The following is an 8,115-nucleotide window of genomic DNA, read 5'->3' on the forward strand; positions in this document are numbered from 1 at the left end:
TAGAATAAATAAATATTATTTATAAATTAAAAAAATAAAAATTATTTAAGCATCTATAATCTATAATGTTGGAATAACAAAATAATAAGCATAGTAAAATTAATTAGAATAATTTGTTCGTAATAATAATTTTAGTATTAACAACAAAAATTTAAAAATTTGTTTACACAATTCAGAATGAAAGAAAATAAAGGTTGTAAAATATATATTCCATGCATGTAATATAAAAATAATTATTTAAATAAAAGTATTTTTATAATATACATATATATATTCTTGAAAATTATGCTCAATTATATTATATATATTCCATGCACGATTTAACATAGTATATTTTACCCTATACAGATAGTCCCCCTACTTTCCGGTGACATAACTTTGTGTCGTTGGAAAGTTGATAGAAACATAATAATATAATTGAGCATATTTAAGAATATATAATGTATATTATAAAAATATTTTTATTTAAATAATTATTTTTGTATTACGTGCATGAAATATATATTTTACAACCTTTATTTCTTTCATTCTGAATTGTGTAAATAAATTTTTGAAGTTTTGTTGTTAATACTAAATCATTATTACTAACAAATTATTCTAATTAACTTTTTTTTACTAAGCTCGTTATTTTATTATTCCAGCATTGTACATGCTTAAATAATTTTTATTTTTTTAATTTATAAATAATATTTATTTATTCTATAGATAAGTTCATAATATAAATTAAATACGGAAAATCATAATATTAAAAAGTTTAACAAAATAAAAAGAAGATAAATATTTATAATTTAGAGGGTACAATAGGTATTTGGTAATCCAAAATTTGGAAAATCTAGTTGAGTGACCTTCTGAGTGCAATAGGCATAGTTCAGTGACTTTGTTGTTACGAACGAAAGTAAAGTGACTTTAGGAGATAATTTGGGATAGTTGAGTGACCATTTGAGTAATGAACTTGCGAATCTAATATAATAATAATGATGATGATGATGATAATGATGATGATAATGATAATAATAATAATAATAATAATAATAATAATAATAATAATAATAATAAAAATAATTGTTACAATAATTAGCAAAAACATTTTCCTATTATATACTAGTGAGTACACGCTCGATATAGAATTGCTGGAAATGTGATTTTTTTTATGCTCCTAATAATTAGCATCTTCGCTTAGACTATAGTCATTTTGAAGTAAGAATAGTAAATTAACTTTACTAAATTTTTTTCAAGTTAGAGATGATTTTCCAAATCAACTTGTTGTTATACATAAAACTGGTAAGGGAGTCAATTTTCCACAAAAAGAAAGAAAATTAAGCCGAATTTAGACTAAATAGGATGCTTCACGTACGCATTTTGTTGTTATTAAAGAGGAAAATGAAAAGAAAAATACGTAACAAGCAAGTTGAGTTCTTTTATTATTTGTTCTGAAGCTTTTCATTTTAGTTTGATTGTTTAATAACTATTTGTTGCCTCCAACAAAAAACTCGTTAATTTGATTTTATTTGTCTGTTTATATTGGTCATTTAAATATATCTTGACCAAAAGAGACACCTACAAATTGTTTATCTCAAATCCTCAAACTATATCCCAAAGGTAATAAGGAACAATTATTTTTGAAATATAAATCATCACTTCACTATTTTACACAAATAAATAAATGATTTTTTGGATTTTTATTTATTCACCGGTGGTGTCTCAATGTTTTACTAGCAACGAAAAGTTATGTCGAAAACAAAAGATAAAGTCTTAAAAGGGCAGTTTAGTGCATAAAGTATCACACGTCCTTGCAAGGTCCGGGGAAGGGTCGCACCCTTAACGGGTATGATATAGGCAACCTACCTTGATGCAAGTATCAATGACTCATTTTACGGCTCGAACTCATGACCTATAAGTCACATAGCGACAATTTTAATTTAATGTTACTCCAAAATCTCCCCTGTAATAATTCTGAAGCCTTAAAATCTTTGAAGAAAAAAAAAAGGCAATTTCTAGACGTATTTCAGGTGGCTAATATAATTCAACTTTCTCCAAAAATAATTCTGGTGTGACATTTTCCCTAAATTATTTTCATTGAAAGGTGATAACACGAAAATATAGGATCCCACCACTTTGCAAAATCTTTCAAGAAAGCACAATTTTAAAAGCTAGAAGCATCTAACATAAGGAAAAGAACAAAAGAAAGAAATCGAAAGCTTCACAAAGAATAAACAATCAAACAAATCCTTAAGCTAGTGACGTTATAGATACTCCAATAAAATTAATCAATAAATATAAGGAAATTTAAGTGATGCGTATAAAACAGTTACATAATCAAGTTACTTATAATTATGCCTTTTGACTACGGGTTCAACTGAATCCATAACACTCGTTACGGAGTATGAATTATAAACCTATTAAAATCTCAACAAGTATTAGCTTTGAAATCAATAATTTTAACGGTATAATGAGTCCAATATTAAAAAAATTAAAAAGCTGAATCCATTAATTTAAATTTTGAATCTACACCTATTTACAAGTAAAATTTCAGATACTTATTAGCGTAAAAAGTATTATACTGTCATAGCGTGCATAACTTGAATCAATAAAATTATGGAGCAAAATGCAAAACAAGAAAGGTGAGCAAAAGGGAAACTTATGAGATAAAAGGGGGTTTGATTAAACATAATAGAAAAATAGAGGTCCTTTTCGGCAGAACATGGTTAAGTCAATAATAATAAAGTAAAGAACATAGCATCTTGGATAAGCAACTTTTCTTGTCCACGTCTTCTCTTCTTGCTCAAGCAAACAAGATGAGAAAGGTACAATGACTATTATTTTTAGTATTTATTTTTTGCCCCTCAATTTGGAATTTATTTTGTGGATCCACATTAAATAATTATATTACACTCCTACCCTTTGACTGGTCCAAATTTGGTTGCCATGCCCCTCAAGTAACATCAACCTTAAAATATAGAATATATTAAGTGTAATTATTATGACAATGGGAAATATCCTTTGCCAAACACTTTTTTTTTATTTTGGAGAAATCAACAATTGTAAATAAAATTGGGCAACAAATGATCTATTTAGATAAAGATTTAAAGATTTTTCCTGTTAATTTTAAAAGAATCTGAAACCTAACGTCAACAATTACCAACAAAACAACACATGACATGTGAAGGAAAATGTAATAGTCATATAGGTACAAGCATCTCTTAAGATTTCAAATTAAAATTTCTGAACCCACATGTTTATTCTCTTTTAAAATTTAAAATCATAAAATTCAATTTGTTTTTTTTTAAATATTTCACTTCAATTTATTCAGCCATATCTTATTTATAGCATAACACCTAACTCTGTTACACAAGAGTAGTGGTAGCAAAATGGATAAACAAAAACAGCTATCCATTCATATTATCCATTAAAAAATAGGTTGATAATGAACTTTTTTAAAACAGGTTGCATATGAATAAGAACTATATTATTCATTTAGAAAACAAATAACCAATGGATGACTAATGAGTTTAATTTTTACACTTGTAAAGCTTCAAATTGAGCCCCTCACGTTTGAAGACTATGAATTCTACCAAAAATGATCATGTTCAATAAGCTATGGATAATATGGATATTCATATTATCCGTCAGTTAATCTATTTTTTATCCGTATAAAATATGGGTCGGATATTATCCATTTTTTATTACTCATTTTTGACCTGTCTCATATCCGACCCGACCTGCCTTTTGCCACCCCTACACAAGGGTGTGCCACTGAGTATGGCATAAGGCACTACCTACCAAGATTGTTTTTAATACTCAAGACTCGAAGCTAAGATCTCTGGTTAAGAATAGGTGGATCCTATCTATTCCACCATAATTTTGATGATAAAATAAATTCCTTTTAAAAATATAAAATTAAATTCAGAGCAAGTTTTCTAACCCTTTTAAGTCTTTTAGGGGTCGTTTGGTATGGGGTATAAGAAGGTATAGTGTTGGTATAAAAATTTAATACCACCTTACCAGGTATAACTTATCCCAGAATTAAAATTAACACCGGGATAACTTATACCTTATAGAGGGTGGGGTAATTAGCATCGATATAACTTATGCATTCTTCTTACAAATTACGCAATTGTCATATTTAATACAACATACCAAACAATGGATAAAAAACAATCACAGCATAACTAATCCCAGCATAGCTTATCCCGGCATAAGCCGTATTCAAACCAAACGACCCCTTATAGGATGCATAGTACCCATTAAGCTTGCCCTAAACCCGACAAAAACGGGAGAAGTATATAAAGAGCCATTTTTAGAGTTGCTATTTAGGGATTAGTCAATACTTATTTTGTCTTAAAAATTTTAATTTCAGGATAATTCAAGATATTTGTATCACGAAAAATTGAGCTGAAAAATTAAAATCAAAACACATTGGCTAATTTCTAATAATAACCCTTTAGAGTGACTAACTGGTGTTATTTCGGGGGAAACTCTCATTAGGCCCAAATGATTGTCAACTTGTTAATCAAAACGTGGGCCTATGAGTGGGCCGATTGCTTTCCCAAGTGTCTTCAAGTTGCACAATAAATCTTGAATAATATTCTCGAAAATTTATGGTGAAAATGAATTTTGCTCTAGTATTCGAAATATTGTTTTCTCGTAGTATTCGAAATTAATACTTCAAAAATAATGTAGTTTTCCAGTTACTTGTGTGAAAAAAATGTTATATCACAAAGCATATATAAATTTTCATCTATCCGCGGGTCTGCATAAATTAATTATATTCAGTTGCTATATGTTGATTCATACTAGCTGACAACTCACTTTATCTAAAATTTGTATACACTGATTAGTCGAATCAATAAATTTTTGATTGGCTATAAACTAAAAAGAGACTTATTGAATCTTTTTCTCTTTAGATTCTAATACAATCCGACATATCGTGTGTACGGTTGACATTGGCGAGGTCAACAATTTTCTTAAGAATGTTAAGATTTAATATATATTTATAATAAGTAATATTTGGCCTACCTACATAATAAAATATCTGACAAAGTAAAATATCTGACAAAGGGTGTTCAACTGACTACCCTTCGCCAAAGTGAGTCAATATTTTAGCTATCTCCCATATGATTTCTCATCCTTTAAAACAAACCAAAATATCAATGACTAGATAGTCGAGTAGGTTGGGATACAGGCAGTGGTGGAGCCAGTTATTTCACCAAAGGATTTCAAAAAATAATAATAAAAAATATATGGAGAAGTTAAGGAGATTCAACATTTCATATATAGAGATAATTCTTTTTAACCTTAAATGTATATACAGTGCAATTTGCTGGCGAAGGGAGTTCAGATAAACCCTTCCGCCCCTAGCTCCGTCACCGGACATAGGAAGTTTGGTATCAAGTCAAACGAGATGCGTTTATTGGATTTTTTTTCTCCATAAAAGTTTCAGGAAATTAATGTCACACAAATTAATTATTTGAAGATGACATTTTAGCTGTAGCATTCAACAGTGTGAAAATTACACATTTCTCATCATTACAGTATAGAAGTATTTCTCACTTCTCTCATATTGATGAACCTATATATACTGCAAAGACTATATATGAGTTTAGACACATAGAGACTTCTGAATGATTGTGGAATATAACCTAACAGCAAATCATGGTCATATATTATAAAATTTTATGGTAAAAATGATTTTCTTCTTGTGTTAAACATTAACATTCTAAAAATGTTTATATGCATATAAGGGTGTGGCTCACCGATCAATGCAGGGAGTTGAGAACTATGAGGTCTCAGGTTTGAATTTCAGTAAAGATACTTTTTCATCTGTCCAAACCTTGGTGGACTCGGTGCCTGTGTTGGTGGGATGTTGCAGCCTAGCAGGCTATGTTGCTCGGACTCTACAAAAATATCGTAGGGTGCGTGTCAGATCTTCCAAAAGTAGTGTATTTTTGGAGGATCCGATACAGGTATGTGCAATAACATTTTGGAGAGTCTGTACAATATAACTAGCAAGTATCTATGGAGTTAGTCGAGATATACACAAGCTAACTCGAATATAGGATTACAAAAAAATGTTTATATATTCTTATACCTGCGTACGTGGATAATCCCTATACCATATAGTGTATAATTTTGGTCATTAATCTTCCGACTTGGCATCATCATCAGGAATTATATTCCGTTACTTAAACGGCACTAATGAATCTTGTTTAATCATAGTTTGTCATAATTTAATTAAATTAAAGCAACTAAAATTTGTGTCAATTGATTTATTTGGCAATCAATGGCTGGTTGGTCATATAGGGATAACATTTGTGACACCAATCAAAGAAGATACAGTTGGTCAAAGCAGAGAGGACCCTCAACCGACAATTGAAATGAACATGATTATTTTGTAATCGATGTATTAGTTCAACTAATTCAAATTCGTTTAGTATAAAATCTAATTTTGAAGTGTTAACATTTCAACACAGAGGACTCTATTTTCACAGAGACTCTATTTCCACGACTCAAATTTAAAACTTACAGTTAGGGGTGGAAAAACCTTTATCACTCCGCTGCACCATAAATCAAGATGATTATTAAATATATGTTACCAGCAATTGGAAGCACTTTTCCATTGAAAAATTAGTGCTTCATATTTTAATTCATAACATATAAAGAACAACATTGACACTTGTTTTTACCTTTTCTCATATGTGTCAATCGATGGAGAACTAGTGGGACGAGCACATTATTGTTTACTAGTATTAATTACTGTAAAATAAGCCTTTCATTATTAAAAACTACATATTTTTACGGTTTATATATGAGAGATATACTTAGCACTAGAGGGGACGAACAACAATATTGATTACTATAATTAATTAAACGATTTTTTGCAACATATTTTATTAAATTCGGGACAGACCACAACATGAATTGTCTTGATTTATTTGCATTTAAACAGATTTCATGTAACAATTTTTGTGACACTTGTATTAAAAAAGCTGAAAGAATGGTTTATACAAAATTAAAATAATAGTCCTAAAACATATACAAGCTTCATAAAACAAAACCAATCTATTACACATTACAATCCTTTTCCTCTTATCAAACAAAAACAACCCTTAAACTCATTTTGTGCAACTAATTCAGATATATCAATTGCTTCGAACATCAAAACAACATCTTGCATTTCGGGTCTCTTTTTAGGGTTTACATCCCAACATTTCTTCATTATATCAGCCAAAGCACTAGGGCAAGACTTTGGTATTTCAGGTCTTCTACCTTTATAAACATCAGGAGAAGTTTTAGAAATTGGAATTTGTTCAGGATATGGCATTGAACAACAATATATTTCCCAGAAACAAATACCAAAACTGTAAACATCACATTTATGATCATATGGTAAACAAGCTAAAACCTCAGGAGCCATATATCCCATTGTACCATTTTGACCTGTCATATCAATAGGACAAGTAGCTTCAACTCTAGAAACTCCAAAATCTATTATTTTCACTCTTCCTTCTTTATCAAGTAGTAAATTCTCAGTCTTCACATCTCTATGTGCAATTTTTTTTGAGTGAAGATAACTCAACCCTTTTGCAATATCTAACCCTAGTTGAATTACACAACGTAGAGGTAATTTCTTGACTTGGTTTGAGTGTACCTTTAGGAACAAATTCTACCACAATGCAATATCCATGATCATCTTTCGTTGGACGACGTCGTTTAATATCGGGCACGTTATTTTTCGAAGCTCCAATTAACTTAGCAATATTTGGATGATTTAATTTGTACCATATTGAAACTTCTTGTGTAAAAGCTTTTGTTACTATTAGCCTTTCTATCTTCATCTCTCAAATCAAGTATTTTTACTGCAACTTCTTTTCCATTGTAAACTGATCCATATGCTCCCTGACCAATAAGATTCTTGACCTTAATATTCTGACAGTTCAATTCCCGTTCTTCTTTCTTGATTTCTTGGACTTTTGGTTCTTCACTTTCACAGCATTTAGGGTTGATAAATACTCGATCTAAATGTCTTTGTAGCTGCTCGTCCATTCTTCTTAAATCAATCCCTGCTCTAATTCTTGTTTTCGCAATCTTTGAATACAATATGATATGACCAACTAA

The 8,115-nt window shown here is 29.7% G+C and overlaps 1 pseudogene; it reads right to left on the minus strand.

Moving 5' to 3' along the window:
• Positions 1-7,069: 7,069 nt before the first annotated feature.
• On the minus strand, positions 7,070-7,835 carry LOC104224028 (serine/threonine-protein kinase 54-like; annotated as a pseudogene).
• Positions 7,836-8,115: the final 280 nt, after the last annotated feature.

This window comes from Nicotiana sylvestris, chromosome 5 (genome assembly GCF_000393655.2).
Source record: "Nicotiana sylvestris chromosome 5, ASM39365v2, whole genome shotgun sequence".
Lineage (NCBI taxonomy): Eukaryota > Viridiplantae > Streptophyta > Magnoliopsida > Solanales > Solanaceae > Nicotiana > Nicotiana sylvestris.